Below are 16,941 nucleotides of genomic sequence, written 5' to 3'. Positions count from 1 at the left end.
TTCCACAGAAATATGGGTATCAACTCGGGAATGTTGTAATAAGTTAAATATTACGTCAACATTTTTATTCAGAATCCAATATATACATGTCTTCTTTTATGAATGAAAACAAACTATATCGTTTGTTAGCAAAATTCAATTAATATTATTGTTATAATTTCAGTTAGATCTACCTGATTCAGGTACTCCCTTTCCATCTTCTCTCTGTAAAACAAAACGTTTATTTTAGTCTTGGAAACTATGCTTTGTGTATTAGTTTTATTTAGCTTTGAACTAGCTTTCAGTAACTGCTAGTGCACTTATATCGATGCTAAGTCTCTATTGTTCTTATGTTAATTGGTTTATTTGTGTATTGTTTCGACTTACTAAGTTGTGCCATTTGCAAATGTTGCAGTTGAGTTTTACAATTTGTGCGTCTGCTGTGTTGTAACAATACTCTCCCACGTTAGGGGGATGGATGAGTGCTCACAAACATGTTTTACTTTGCCACATTCTTTATGTGCCTGTTCCAAATCAGGAGCCTGTAATTTAGTGGTTGTCGTTAGTTAATGTCTGTAATACATGTTTTTCCTAAACTTTATAATATAAATTAGCCCGTTAGTTTTCTCGCTTCAATTGATTCACATTTTTCATTTCGAAGCCTTTTAAAGTTGACTACGGTGTGGATTTTTATCATTGTTGAAGGCCGTACGGTGACCTATACTTGTGTTTATTTTCGTTATTTGAACTCAATTTTGGATAATTGTATCATTAGCAATCATACCTTTTCTCCTTATGTTTATATCTCTGTGTGTTTAATCTTTGTAGAAAACAACATTTTGACGAAGTCATATTTTTACCATAAAGACAGTTTGAAAATACACAGCTCATCAAATATAGGGCACAGTTTTCCGGTTTCTCAGATATGAAATACCTTTTTTGATATTCCTGAGTTATGTGAACCAGTGCGCTATACAGTGCAATTAAAGAAATGTTGATGTTTACAGCTCAAGACAAGTTAACAGAGAACAAGTTAATTAGGGAAGACGTGTTTTTAAATATAAAATCGGCATTCTTATCGGAACCAGTCGTGCTCTTCTTATGGTTGACGAGTTCCCTTTTTGGCATGAGGTAGATTTCATACATGAGTTTCTCAAGAATGATGACTAGAATTTGGCATTATCATTTTAACTTTACGACCCGCCGTACAGATAATAACTATTAATTTAAGTTTAAGTGTGAAGACTATGTTGATGATATCCATCCAATAAAACTTGAAATAAAGGATACCACAGACACAATTTAGTGTGCCTCATGACTTCATTGTTTTATCAAATCTTCCAATTCTTAAAGATGAAATCATTCCTTCCAAAGTTTTACGTACGTCACCATACTTTGGTTGACCTTGATGGGATATGTTACAATTTGAGTATCCTCAATGCCGTCCTTTATTCTTAGATTGTTATATCATCGAATGCGACTTATGACCGTATTTTTACTTCCCATGGGCAACATGAAGTGTGCAACGTAATGAACAGAAAACTGCTTTCCCTTCCGAAAAACATGAGTTTAACTCTAGTATTGTTTTAAAGGGTTCGTCATGCTTTTGTCTTAGGTTGCAGAGTTAAACTTGTGCTGCTTCATTTTTAATGTCATTTTTGTGTCGAACTGAAACCGTCTTATTTAAGCTTTGTCCTAGAGTACCGTATTTTTAGTTCACTCTTTCCCAATCGCATAGTGTTAGGTTCAAATAATTAGCGTAGTCAATTAATAATAAATGTATTGTTTTTGGTTAGCATCCATCGGTTTTATTTAGTCTTTCAATTTCCAATCATGTTTATGTATTCAGGAATCTTCAGGGGATCATTCTTTTCAACTCTCTACAATATTTTTATGATATCAAAATTTCGTAACTGTTCTCTTATACACAAGTCTCTCAAAGGAACTTGTCGCCAATAATCTAAAACTCTTTGACGAAAACGTGCTCATGACAAATCCGTGGCTGACCACAATTTGACAATGCACTGTCCAATTTTGTAATTAGTCTCTACAAAGAAACATGTATTTTAAATTATTGCGAATGCGTATTTCATTATTTTTTATCGTTGTTATATTGGCAAACAGGATAATTGTCTATGCTTAATCATATGTGACTTATCAACGCATTTAAACGGGAAAAATACGGCGGGCGCCACTGGTACCATCAGCTTTCTTCCCTGACGGATCCCTTGATTTTATAGGCGGGGCTCATGTTGATATGTCTTTATGTTCTGTGTATGTTTTTTACTGTTGTTTGCCACAGTGTTTTCTGTCGGCTTATTGATTCGGATTTCCCCTTTGTATGTTCTCACTCTATCAAGATGGCTATTCTTGTCCAGATCTATTATTAAACGTCTTTATGAGATTTGACTCTTCTATAAGGAAAAGATTACGTTAACATAGTTGTTTTATGAGATGTGATTTCACCAAAGTTAAAAAGATCTACTAAAACATCTTCAATAACAAGTATTACAATTTTCCACCAAAATTAAAGGTTATCAGAACACTACCCAATAATTCTTCGAGCCCAATTGAAATATCGACCTCATCCTTTTACTATATATCCTCTTTCTACAAAAATAGGATTCGTAGATACATGTACAAATCTTTTTTTTTTCAAAATGTCATGAACAATTTTACTATGTAATCATCTAGACGTATGTCAACAACAAATACGCTAACGATCATACTTCCAAAGTTCTGGACTCTCTGATCGACGGCATCTGGTGATTTAATATTGTAAAAAAAAACAAGAAAAAATTCCAGTGGACACTAATTGTAAACAACTTCTGACCGACTTGATAATGCAGTTTAGTTGACCTATTCCCGAATATGACTGTTTGCCGAGTGTGAATTCACATTGCTATACGACGTTACTCGGTATTTATACATCCAACATTCATGTATTTAGTTATGATATTTCTTTTGTAAGTCTGGTTGGATATTGTGTTATGTCTTATCGTATGTTGTTTGAAATCTGTATTTTCGGTACATTGCACATATGTCTTATTTGTCAGTATAGTCGAGTTACTCGTGGTTCGTCTACAGTGTTTTAGTTTTATGTTGTTTGTTTTCAAGTGTGTTTACTGTTTGGTTTTACATGGTCTTGCCTTATATTACAGTTATTTTATTTTTATTTTCTATATGCATGTACAAGTTAAGATAATTAACAAGCTCTTTTATTTATATGATTTTTAGTTTAAAGCAACTATAGTCTATATGCACAGGATATTTTTTTTTTGTTTATACACAGTTTTGGTTGAGAAGAAAAACCGACATGGTAAGAAAATACAAATTATAACACCATTACAAACACAATTCCATCTTAATATTCTTGTCATGGTTAAAAATACATAAAATAACACCATTACAAACTCAATCCCAAGTTTATATTCTTGTACGTGTTTTCTTTATTGACATATTTGTTTGTTTTTGTAGTGATTCAGATTATAACACAATGTTGACTGCTGTACCCCTATTTTCGACATTTTTACTTATAATGTCTGTTTGTTTTCACACATTGTTGTCAATATAATGGAATTTTATGCAACTGTCATACAAGTGAGAGGTTTTGCTAGCTATAAAATCAGGTTTAATCCACCATTTTCTACATCAGAAAATGCCTGTACCAAGTCAGAAATATGACAGTTGTTATCCATATGTTTGATGTGTTCGAGCTTTCGATTTTACCATTTGATTAGTGACTTTCCGTTTTGAATTTTACTAGGAGTTCGGTATTTTTGTTATTCTACTTTCTACAATAAAACAATTCTATTCCATTTTCAGAAACTTACAAGTGATAATATAAACGTATATTTAACATTGTCATATAAGCGGGAGGTTTGGTAAGCCATAAAACCAGGTTTAACCCACCATTTTGTCATTAAATGTCCTGTATCAAGTCAAGAATATGGCAGTTGTTATCAAATAGTCCGTTTCTATGTATGTTGGCGTTTGTTTTTGTTGTAGTTCAGTGTTTCTGTTGTTCCGTTGTTTTCCTCCTGTAGTTGATGTGTCCCTTGGTTTTGGTTTGTGACCCGGTTTTGTTTTTGCTGCATCGATTTATGATTATTGAACAGCGGTATACTACTGTTGCCTTTATTCTTCAAACAATGAAAAAAAAACTTGCCAGGTTCTTTGGTTTTTCATTAGAATATCATGTATTGCTAGCATCCTGTGACTAAATTATCCACATTTGAATTAGTATGTTGTATTTCATACCTGTCATATATCCCAGTATTTTCAAATAAAGGACATTACCAACACGAACAGGTCCGCTTCATATATTGTTATATGTATTTTATTTTTTTTTAATGAAGAGATGAACGACTTCAAACTTAGATTTATTGCCAATGTGACAGTATCAGTCTTCATAGTGTCAACATTCCATTGCTGTTGTTGCAGTTGCAGTTGTTGCCCATTAGTTTGATGTGTTCTATCATTTGAATTTGCCATTTGATTAGGGACTTTCCGTTTTGAATTTTCCTCGGAGTTCAGTATTTTTGTGATTTTACTTTTTGCTCAGTTGAATCACAACCACTGTCCCATCGTATATGGTTTACATATCACAATAACGTTACACTTACGCATGTTCCCATTATACGAACGCATTTTATCAGGAGTGCGGTCTTATTGCAACACACTTCTCCAGCACGATTCTATGAAAGCCGATTTGACTTTTTCCTTGTTTATATTTGGATGAGTATGGATATGTGTGGTGGGTGATGCACAAAATTTTGCATGCATCAGTAGACGCTGACCAAGTCGACGCATTTGTTCCTGTTCTGTTAGGATTATATGTAATCGTCTCAAATTTTGAATCTGCCACCTGCGAGGTGAAGGGGACTTTATGTTTGCACAATGTCTTTTCATCCGACCGTCCGTCAGTCCAAACGTCAGTCAGTTAGTCCATCTGGCAAGGTTTCCGCCTTTGTTCTTAAGTACTTGAACCAACTTGTTAAACATTTGGTACAAAATATATATTGTAAGATGTTACAGATTGAGTATAAGTTTCGTTCCGGTTGAGTGGTCTTTGCCGAATTTGTGGTCCTTGAACATAAAAATTGGATGGAGATACCAGGTTTCACAAGCTTTTTCTGTGATAACTAAACCAATTGATTAGGTAGTTGGTTTCTATTCCTATCATAAGAATTTAAATATTATATAAGTGATTTTTCAAGGAGTTGAGGTTCTTAGACATAAACAATTATTTCAAATATAAGCGTTTAGCCTAAGAAAAATAAAACATTAAACCTCAGGGGTTAGAATTGGCGGACATTTGTTGCTAATATCTTAAAATATTCTGACAAAAAAAATGATGGAATAACATCAGTTACAACTATTAAAGTGATTGTCACATTTAAGGGTAGGAGTATATTCACCATACGTCAAGGTTAAAGTTGAATATGATTCAATCTTTATATTTATACATGTATTTATGCTTTTGGAACAAAAATCAGATAAAACTTCAGCTGCTGAATGTAATGAATGAACTATTTAGTGATGCATGTTCTGATATTAATACTGATAGTATTGACACAGATATTATAACGATAAGTAAGAACTCTTGCTAATTTAAAATGGGGTTTTCTAATATTAAAATTCCTTCTTTCACAGGTAAAAAATGGAAAATTGGAATAAATAGATTTGAAGCAGTTGTAAATTTAAAAAATTGAATTGTTGACCAAGCTTAAAGGGTAAGTTAGTGATTTTATATTTGATCACTTAAACTGTAAAACTTAACAAAAAAATAGTCAAAATTAGCAACAGAACTTAAAAGTAGATTTGGGGTCTGTAAAAATAAAGGAATTTACAAAGTACACAAAAACCAAATGAAGATGCTGCAGAATAAAAGTGAATCAATGACAACGCATTGTCAAGCAGACTTGCTTACGCTCTGCATTAGAGATTTGTTATGGGTTTGTGAGATCATGGTGCAAGAATTCATCTAGAACTAACAAAAGACCAAGAACTCTTGTGGAAGCAATACAATAGGTTATTGCATATTGTGAGAAAACCTCAGAAACACAGGATGGTACTTTGAAAAAATAGAAGAAAGTGAAACAAAAAATGAATCCCCCGAAACCATACCCGTTAGCAGAAAAGAAACAGAACAAAAATTTTAACAAACACGGTTTCAGAAATATAGATACAAAACAATATGTAATTACTGCAGTACAAAGAAAACTGAATTAAAGAAAATATTTGACAAAATGTATGAGGAGAAGAAAAGAATTGAAGAGACCAAGCCACCCATATGTCCTAGCAGAACATAATAATCATGATAGCAGATAACATAAGTATATACAGCCATCAAAACTAAAACACCATCAGCCGTTATAAACAACCCAGACAGAAATACAAACCTTAGAAATGTCCCATTGTGCTACTGTTGCGACCAACCAGAGCATTATGTCAGATTGATTGATTTGGGGTTAACGCCACTTTCAGCACTATTTATTATTTCTTGAAGGTCGGTTTTATTGGTTGAGAAAATTGGGGTGGCTGGAGTGAACCACCAACCTTAGGCAAGAAAAATTGACAATTTCACGAGAAAAATACCCAAGAACTTCAATAAGTTAATAAATTACTTTACAGTGTCACTAGATATAGTCGTGTGTTTTGGGGTTGCACAATCTGCACGTGGCAATTGTTTATTTACATTTTCTATATCTACACGTGACCATCTTAAAAGCCTTTTTGATTGGACTGGGCTAGTTACAAACCGCGTCCAATGAGAATCATTACCTCGTGGATCACAAATTATGACTAAATCTGCCAATGGTGGAGAGGAGCTAGTCGGATCGTAACCCTTGGTTAGCAGAGATGTCAATTTATACAAGGGGTGTCGATAGTATAAGTAACGTAACTTGACTAAACATTTAGGCATTTTATCAAATGTCTGAATTTGGAAAATGCGTGTAACATATTTACAGCGTAAATCATAATTATCATTAATGTTTACTCCTCAGTCAGATGATTGTTTTTTACAATTTAACATTATACTGTTTTACTTTTACAGGGTAAAGAATGTGATGCACCTTTCAAGTTACACATAGAAAATAGATAGACGGATGTCTTGTGAGGAGGTAGACCATACTGACAAGGGTGTTTTTCCTGAAATCCCATTTCATACCATATAAATAAATCCCTTTGGGTACCCCTACTTTGAGAAACCCGTCTATATATACCGTATGACTAAGGTCCATAGTGTGAATCTGTCCCAATTTTGATGTGTGTGTAAGACGTCCTCAGTAAGACAGTGTCCCAACTTTTATGTGTTTTTTAGATGTTATCGGTATAAAAGTGTTCCATCTAAGAGTGTGTCAGAAGTGTTTGATTTGAAAGTGTCCTCAGTTGCTTTCTTACTATCATGTTTAAAGCCATGAATTTATGCAAATTTAAACATCAAAAACTAAAACTAGGGATCTAGTGTGAGTTGTTCGTTAATTTAAATTACCGTAGTACTAGTAGCACAAAATATGCGTGTACCCAGTTTATAGTAAACTTTCAGGTGTACATACAATTGGTCGTATGTGTGTGTGTGTGTGTGTGTGTGTGAGGCTCTGAGTCTCATTATAAACAAAGTCGAAACCACAATAAGTTATTTAACCACACACTAATACGATGTGAGAAACTATTGGGTAGGATCTGCTATTGTTCCGTTACATCTAAACTCTATCCAATTTTAAATGGGGTTCGTGTTGCTCAGTCTTAATTTTTGTATGTACTGTCTTTTGATTTTTTTTTTTTTTTTTTTTTTTTTTTCTCTTTTCGGTCATGGTTTTGTCTGTCGAATTATGATCTTGTGTTGTACCCTTGGTATATTTTGTGCCTTTTTCATTGGTCATTGCTAAGCTTCAAACAAATCTCTTAATGTGTTCGTCGTGAGAATACTCAGTGTTTGTGTTAAAAAATACAATAACATCATGTTTACAATGCCATTAAAAGATAGTTTTAAACATAGCTTTTTTAAATAAGAAACATTATTTGTGTAAATCAAGCCATTTTAAAGGCAGCATTGATGTGTATCTCAACAAATGGAAACTAAAATCTATGCAATTTATTCGTTATGCCTTGGTATTAATAGCTTATTAATATATATAATTAAAATCATACTGGTCTTCTTTCGCGGAACCTTATTGGTGTTATAGTAACACATAATTACAATGAACATTGTCAAAGTTAAACATTAAAATTCGCGTATGTACAGATGGTTGCCGTCCTAACCTATACAGCAAGTTAACTTGCTAACAAGTCATTTTGACTGTTCAAAGTTAACCAGTGGCAGGATTTAGGACTACTCTGACCAGTCCTAGGACCACAATCAAGTTGAAAAGCGGACTTGGTCCTAGGACAGTTTTTATGACTGCCGAAAAAGTTATCTTTGATACAGGTCCGCTACTATTATAAGATTACTTCTTATATAAGTGTTACAATCCTAGATAAAACCGACGAGGAAAGGAATTACATCAACCACCAAAAGCTATATCTTTGTGTAGCCTAGGTGATCGAGTGGTCTAGGGCGCTGGACCCGGTGCAGACGGTGTTGCCACGATGTCATATGAGCAAGGGTTCGAATCCCGCTGAGGGCAGAACAAAAATTTGCTAACACAAATTTGAAGATCTAACATTGTTGTGCTACATTTTAGACGAATTATATATATATATATATATATAGAAGTCTATAAAAAGGACCAACCAGCAAATTTACTATGTACCGGATCGTCTAGAATAGACGATACTGTGCAGATAAGGAAAAAATGATATGAGTCTAGAGATTTGCACAACGATACTAATATAAGATGGTATTATACGAAGATGTTGTTAATAAATCGTGTTGTCATATATATATTATGGTTTAAGCCCTGTATAACCACGTGTTATCTGATGGAGAATTTCTGTCATAAAGTTGTCATGTTTAGACGTGTATATATATAATAGTCAAATAAGGTGCACAGATATATATATATATATATATATATATATATATATAAAACGTCTAGATATACGTCAACGATCTCTCTTACGAGGGCGCTGGATCGTTACGATTAACAAAACTTGTAAACAATAAATAAATTATATAAATGCCTAAAAAGCGTACAATAAAGTAAAACTACGAAAATACCGAACTCCAAGGAAAATTCATTATATTAACAACGATGTGTAAGCAAAACAAACAGGCATAATAAATAAATATGTCAAAAATTGAGGTGCAACAGTCAACATTGTTCTAAAATCTTAAACAGTATAAAACAAGCAACTATGTGTTCAAAGAAAAACAAAAAGGCAAAATACAACACCAACTTGAAAAAAAGGAAACATTGAATGTAAGTATCTATAAATATTTCGGATAACAGGTATCCTTCATCAGTATAATTATGATGATGTAAAATGAATAATATCAATAATATCAATCTATTCTGATTTAACTTTTAGAATATTTCTAGTTATCACTACAAACCAGTAAAAGTCTGAAATGGCCTATATCTGTTTTAGACTGTACTGATTTTTACTCGACCAGTCTGAAATGGTCTGAATTTTACTTGATGTTACTCGACCCCAATCTTAACCATTCTCGACTGTACTGATATGTACTTGACCCTTATCTTTGCAATTGGAAATATTCTGAACTATTACTCGACCAGTCTGAAACAGTCTTAACCCATTCTCGACCAGTACTTGACCAATACTTGACTAGTTCTCGACATATTTTTTTTTTAATCTGAACCATACTCGACCAAAGGTTTGCACAATACGCGACCAGTCTGAACCATACTTGACCAAATAACCTCTACTTTTTTTCATTTTAACTGTTTAAATAACTTTCTTTTTAACTGACATGACAACAGCCCCAATAAAGTAAATACATATTAAAGCCGATGTTTATATCCCTTCATGATTATCAGATTCATCAAATTCAGATAGTCAAATTATATAATTTTAAAGTCTCAGTCTTGTTAAGAAAAAGATTTTCCTTTACCTGAAAACCACACCTGTACTGAGGGTAATACAACATTATTAAGGTGCTTCTTGTTTGGCATGTGTTTTTTTTTCTTTTTTTTTTAAACAAAACTTTTTTTCATAAATTCTTAGAAAAAATACATGGGTTTCATGGTTACATACAATAGTTATATAACTATCTGTTAAACTGAGGCAACAACAACCAACAAAATAACTGAAATTGTTTAACCTTATATAAGAAATATATCTAGTCTTATTATAACCTTAAATCAGAAATATATCTATTCTTATTATAATTTGGTATATATATATCGCCAGTGGCAGTCAGCAGGGTTTAAGAGCATCCGTTGTTCGACCTGCTAGTCAAATGCGTTTTGTTAAAATATACTTTTCCACTTTTTTGGTCTTTTGGAATTTGTTGTTTGTGCTGTATTTAGACCCCTCTACCAAGACATTTGTTTAGCAAGCACACGTATACAAATTGCGGTTTTTATCCAACGCAATCATAGGTTTGAACGTTGTTTTCAATTTAGACTTGTTTATATTTTTTCGTTTGGGCTTGTATTATATTTGCCTTCTGGTTTATATGATCCGTTTATCTTATTTTGACTCTTCAAAATTCAAGAGTCTATCCTAAATTGAGGTAAATTATATGGCCTTCCAAATACCGTTTCGATTCTTAACATCACTGAAGAGACATTAATTGTCGAAATCCGGATACGGCGTACTAATTTTTTGCACCTTTTGTTTGCGGTATACCATCTTGTCGGCAAGTTTATTGTTTTCTGTTTGGTATTAAATTAATAGTTAAGATTCATTTTGTTACATCTGGTGATCCATTTATTTGGCATTCGCCAATGGCAGTTAGTAGGGTTTAAGAACATCCGTTGTTCGACCTGCTAGTCAAATGCGTTTTGTTAAAATATACTTTTTCACTTTTTTTGGTTTTTTGGAATATGTTGTGTTTGTGCTGTATTTAGACCCCTCTACCAAGAAATTTGTTTTAAAGCAAACGTATACAAATTGCGGTTTTTTCCAACGCAATCATTGGTTTGAACGTTGTTTTCAATTTAGACTTGTTTATATTTTTTCGTTTGGGCTTGTATTATATTTGCCTTCTGGTTTATATGATCCGTTTATCCTATTTCGACTCTTCAAAATTCAAGAGTCTATCCTAAATTGAGGTAAATTATATGGCCTTCCAAATACCGTTTCGATTTTTAACATCACTGAAGAGACATTAATTGTCGAAATCCGGATATGGTGTACTAATTTTTTGCACCTTTTGTTTGCGGTATACAATCTTTTTTGCAAGTTTATTGTTTTCTGTTTGGTATTAAATTATTAGTTAAGATCTATTTTGTTATATCTAGTGATCCGTTTATTTGGCAATCGCCAATGGCAGTCAGCAGGGTTTAAGAACATCCGTTGTTCGACCTGTTTGTCAAATGCGTTTTGTTAAAATATACTTTTTCACTTTTTTGGTCTTTTGGAATATGTTGTTTGTGCTGTATTTAGACCCCTCTACCAAGAAATTTGTTTTGCAAGCACACGTATAAAAATTGCGGTTTTTATCCAACGCATTATAAATTTAAAATTATAAATTTAATGCTAAACAACATATATATTTAAAAGGGATACAAATTTAAGAAATGATTAAAATTGTTCTTCTGAATAGGGGTAAACTATAAAGTAAAACCTCCTGCTTGGGGCACACTCATTAAAAAGATCACACCTGGTCAGAGAGTAATACATTTTAAATAACATCCATTAAAAATTAAACAACATCCTGTAAAACTTAAATTACAAGGCCTTTGAAATTCACTAGAATGGGTTTTTTTTTTTTGCCCATAAAACACACTTGTACTGCGGTAATTAAACCTTATTAAAGTGCTCCTTGTATGCCATGTCTTTAATTTCGACAAAACTTAATTAATCAACCTAAAATTTTACTGCAACTTTGGAACACAATTCTGTTTTTAAAAGGTTATTAAGGATTGCTCTGGAAGTTCTATTATATTAAAATTTTTAGTTTTATAAAACAAAGGTGTCATTTTTTTTAATTTATTAAGTTGCTTTATATACAATAAAAAAATGTTCACTGAGTTATTAACTAACCTAGACTGACACCATAAATCTATACAAGGCTTAAGTTAGTATTGAAACTTGTTCAGTAACCATAAAATAAATCTGAAACATTCAAACAAAAATGTGAATACCATTTAAGATATTTGTATAATGGTCGAAAGTTCTAGTATTTTTGATGTACATAATGCAATGTGAACATGATATCATGTATATAAAAATTCATTTAACCGAAAACTTAATTGATTGATTGATATTTTTTTTAATCCGACTAATACTTCCTTTGGTCATCTTGTGTTATATCTATTTAAAAGGTGATATACATTGTATATATATATATAAGTGTAAATGAATATGGTGTTGAGGTTATATTTTGTTTATTGTGAAATTTTGGTTTCAGTGCTATATTAAATACATTTTGGAATTCAAATTATTGTTCAAATTCCTAGCCAAGAGAAATAGCTGTTGTTAAAAACAGTTCCTGAATTGGAAATACAATATATAGATACAAAAAAAAGGTCGGTTAAGACTTGGTCGAGTATGGTTCAAACTAGATCGAGCATGGTTCAGACTTGGTCGAGAATGGTAAAGACTACGTCGAGTATGGTTCAGATACGTATAAAATAGTTAAGTACTGGTCGAGTAAAGTTCGAGTACAAGTTCAGACTGTTAAGTGTGGTTCAGACTACAGTCGCGTAGTATCAAGTAAATTTCAGGCCAATTCAGACTGGTCGAGTAAAAACAGTACAGTCGAGTACAGATATAGGCAATTTCAGACTTTTACTGGTTTTTAGTGTATACAATAAGACCGAACAACGCTTGTATAATTCAAAAATTTCAAAAATGACGTAAGTTAATTATTTACAACAGAAACGGCATAGATATGCTTCTAAAAAGAATAGTAATTAATGTGCGATATGAACTGGTACGATAATACAATTTCACAGGTTCCGGTTCCTGAGATTGCTAGAAATACAATGCCAATGAATATCACTGACTGATTTAAGTTGGTATAATACTGAAATTTAAAATTTGACGAAGGTACAATAATTACAACAGAGGCTGCGTATTTACACATCCCAAAATAAATAGCAGTTCGATTTAAACTGGTTTAATTCTAGAGTTTCAGAGTTGACAAAGGGAACGGATTAGCAATAGAGACTTCGTAGTAATACAACTCTAATGAAAAGCACTGCGAACATTAGAACTACACCTTTTCATTGATCTCATTTTGTGCAAACGTTTGAAATTTTCTTGTCCAAAATATTTCCCGAGTAAGTCTATCCTCCCTAGACCAATCAGTGATGTAGTCTGTCATGGTAATAGTCAGTCGATAGGCTATTCTGACTTACAAAAATACTGTTTATGCAAGTGCATATGTTTAATAAAAACAAATATGTACTCTGTACAACGCTTGTGATTCATTGATAACAAAGTTATCAGTTGTATGTATATTTTTTTAGAATTTTATTTTTTGGATAATAATTACACGTACTATTTTGTATATTTACGGGTTTATATTATGGACATTTTAATTGCTTTGGGTGATCTTTATTGTACATTTTGTGTTAAAACTTATCAACGATATCGTCATGATAGTTGAGGCTGCCAAATGTGCATTTCTTCTTAAGGCTTACCAGCGGTACTTGAAACATCAACTTCGGTAAATGATATCAAATCTAATCACTGTTAGCGGTTCTTGGATTTTATATAAACCAGTGACTTCAATTATATATTTGAAACTTCACAAAATACACGTGAAGATTACTTTTGTTCTAGTTGATTGCAAACAGACTTGTTAATGGTCTAACTGCCAAGGTGATTTTTATTCACTGTCAAGATTGGTTGTATCTTGAATGTATGTGATTTGAGCAGATTCAAATAGTTCTACAATTAATGATTATTGAGTCGCCTCCAAAATAAAATTGTCTGTGTGCGATTGATTATATTCATATTTTTACCTATATTTTACTTTTTGTTCGTGCTCGAAGAACATATCTAATTAAATAAAAAGAAAAAAATGGCAGGTTTTGACACAAATAGATAGTCCAAATATATGTTCAACTAAATTTGAAGTCACGAATTGTTTAGTTTCAACCATTCGTATTTGCACCACAATTAATTCTAATATAAACGTAACAGAAGTGAATAATTAAACTGTTGCGTCCAAGTCATGCGTAATATAACATCATTGCACAAAAGAAAGACAATCAGACAATCCAATTTAAAATACTGTCTACTATGGGTTCAACGTAAATCTGAATATTCAAAATGAAATAATGTTTCCTTATTTCCTTAACTACTTTGAAAAAACAACTTACATTATGATTATATGTCTCTAACTCATCTTCAGAATCTTGCTGTTTGACGTTGTATGTCTTTGTCTGTTCAATACAGTTATACATATGTATAAAGCAAACTTTTAAAGGAGTCTACACATTACCTTGATGGAGAAATGTGTGTAAACCAATTAACATAACGATACAAATACACCAAATTTAAAAAGAAGACGGAAGAATTTGAACTACACACTAAAAACCTAAAGAATTACATTTCTTTATAACAACTGTAGAATACTAAGTCTTTAAATGTTATCTTCATGCGTAATAGATCTTTAAGATTTGAAAAACTGATATGTAGCAAGTCTTATTTATTATTGTAAAGAAACGCATTCATTTTGTATCAGTTATTAGAATGCCTTGTTTGTGCAAATTTCATTGTTATTCAACGCAAAATAATTATCTAAGATACCTGGGACGATCTCATTTCATAAAGGATTTCTTTTGTTTACTTATTGTACCTTGAACTTATTAACACGGTGTGGGTCTTTAAGTTGAGGTTTAATTTACTAAAAGTTAATCGGGCATGACTAATTAGACACGCCCTGCTAGAATCAGGGGGTCCAAAATTAAATCGTGAAAAAACAGCCAGCGAAATACATTTTACAATTTCAGAGAATCAAAGTGCTTTTGGTTCATTTAATATCTCCGGTCAATAATCAGACGGTATTTCAATACAAACCTGTCCGAAACCGGGAAATGTTGGCTGCAATAGGAATTTATTTACAAAATAAGTCCATATCTCATTTGATAGCTTAACTTACCATTTTGATCATGGTTCAACTTTATTCTAGTACGATATACATTTAACTTCTACGATATTTAACCTCTAGTCAACGCTCTATCTTATTAAAGTGTCACCCTAAAGTTGTTATCATTTGCTTCGGGTCGATTCGTTTTGCATCTCGTCGTGAATATGCATGACATATTTGCCACTGGAAATTAAGGGAGCAATCAATTAATCAGCTGCATTTAGTGACGTATAATCATAAGTCTTCAGTTGACAATTGTCTCAAACAGTTTTATATATTTGATTTTTATTCATATTTGATATTTTAAGCGTAATTTTAACATTTCTTTCCTCATTTTTCTCTTTTCATTTAATATTTTTTTAACATTAAAAAGCGTAGTCCACATCAGGGGTTACATTGTATCCTATCCAGCCAAACTAGGAGGACGGGAGTAGAACAGAAAAAAAAAAGTTGGCAACAATTTATCTTTAGATATTGTCTTTCTGAGCGGTTTTGATATTGAAAGTTTTTTTCATCTACAATTCTCTTATCAAAAGGCGCAAAAAATGTGTTAAATTCAGCCATGCGACTTATTTCAAGATTTAGCTGACCTTTGTTGTTGTTTAGAGATTTCAGTCATTTAACTTGTGCGTAGATCGTATTTCCTCCTCAAAGAGTTATTCAAATGGTTCTTTAGCGTATAGTTAGCGTGAAACTCTCACTACAACAAACAAACGGACGCACTTTAGAAAGGGTATACTGTCGGACCGGAGAAGTCTACAGACGTCAATATTTCTATACCCAAGTCAATCCTTTTGGTTTTGAATAAAAAGAGATAAAGGTATACATTAATTTGACAGCAACCTAACGACACAGACAAATCAAAATATTAAAAAGAGTCAACATACAGTCATTTGTAATAGAAAGATGCCTATACAGAATAATAAGCTCAAAACCGCCCCATGACTAAGAAATACGGAGTTAATTTAATAATATTTACCGTCAAAAATATCAAAACAGACTCAAGTGTTTGGTATAAAAATATCACCTGCCCTTTTTTAATTTCGATCAGTTGAAATTAAAAGGTGTATTATAAACCATTAGAAACAAAAACACTTCACTGTATAGTAACGGTAAAATAAATGCATATTCAGGACGAAAACATGTAAATTTAGAATAATATGAATATCAACCCTGCTTTGTACTAGACCAACACGCTGAGCCGGATTTTTAACGTGTAAGTTTACAAGCTAACTGTTCGCAGGCAGAAAAGTCACCATACCCGGACACATTTCTAATTCAATGCCTACACACATGTGCTCTTACTCTTTGATGCCGCTTGTATAGCGTTGAAACAGCAAATACCAATGTTTACGTCTTTGTTTGACCCGTTTTGGATTCGAACCAACGACCTCCCGCAATCGCGAACCTGCAATCGACCTATTTTTTTTCAGTCTGAACCATACTCGACCATAGGTATGAAGAAGTCTGAGTCTTGTTAAAAAACAAGATTTTCTTTTGCATGAAAACCACACCCGTACTGGGGGTAATTAAACCTTATCAAGGAGGCTCGAGGCAAAAACACTTTATATAAGAAATTCCTGAAAAATTGATATTTTATCCCCTAAAGTGAGCGGATCAAAATAATGACATATAATAAGGGGGTCACCGTTCATTTAAACGTTTAATAAGCCACCGAAATAAGGAGGGTTTTTTTTTGCGGAATAATAAGAAAAATTGTGTGTTGACATTCTTAGATTTTAAAAACGGATACAATTTATCTATGATTTTGTTTAAATTTATTT

This window comes from Mytilus californianus, unplaced genomic scaffold (assembly GCF_021869535.1).
Source record: "Mytilus californianus isolate M0D057914Y unplaced genomic scaffold, xbMytCali1.0.p SCAF_8, whole genome shotgun sequence".
Taxonomy (NCBI): domain Eukaryota; kingdom Metazoa; phylum Mollusca; class Bivalvia; order Mytilida; family Mytilidae; genus Mytilus; species Mytilus californianus.
The sequence above is the reverse complement of the archived record's forward strand: the minus strand, read 5'-3'. Positions refer to the sequence as shown.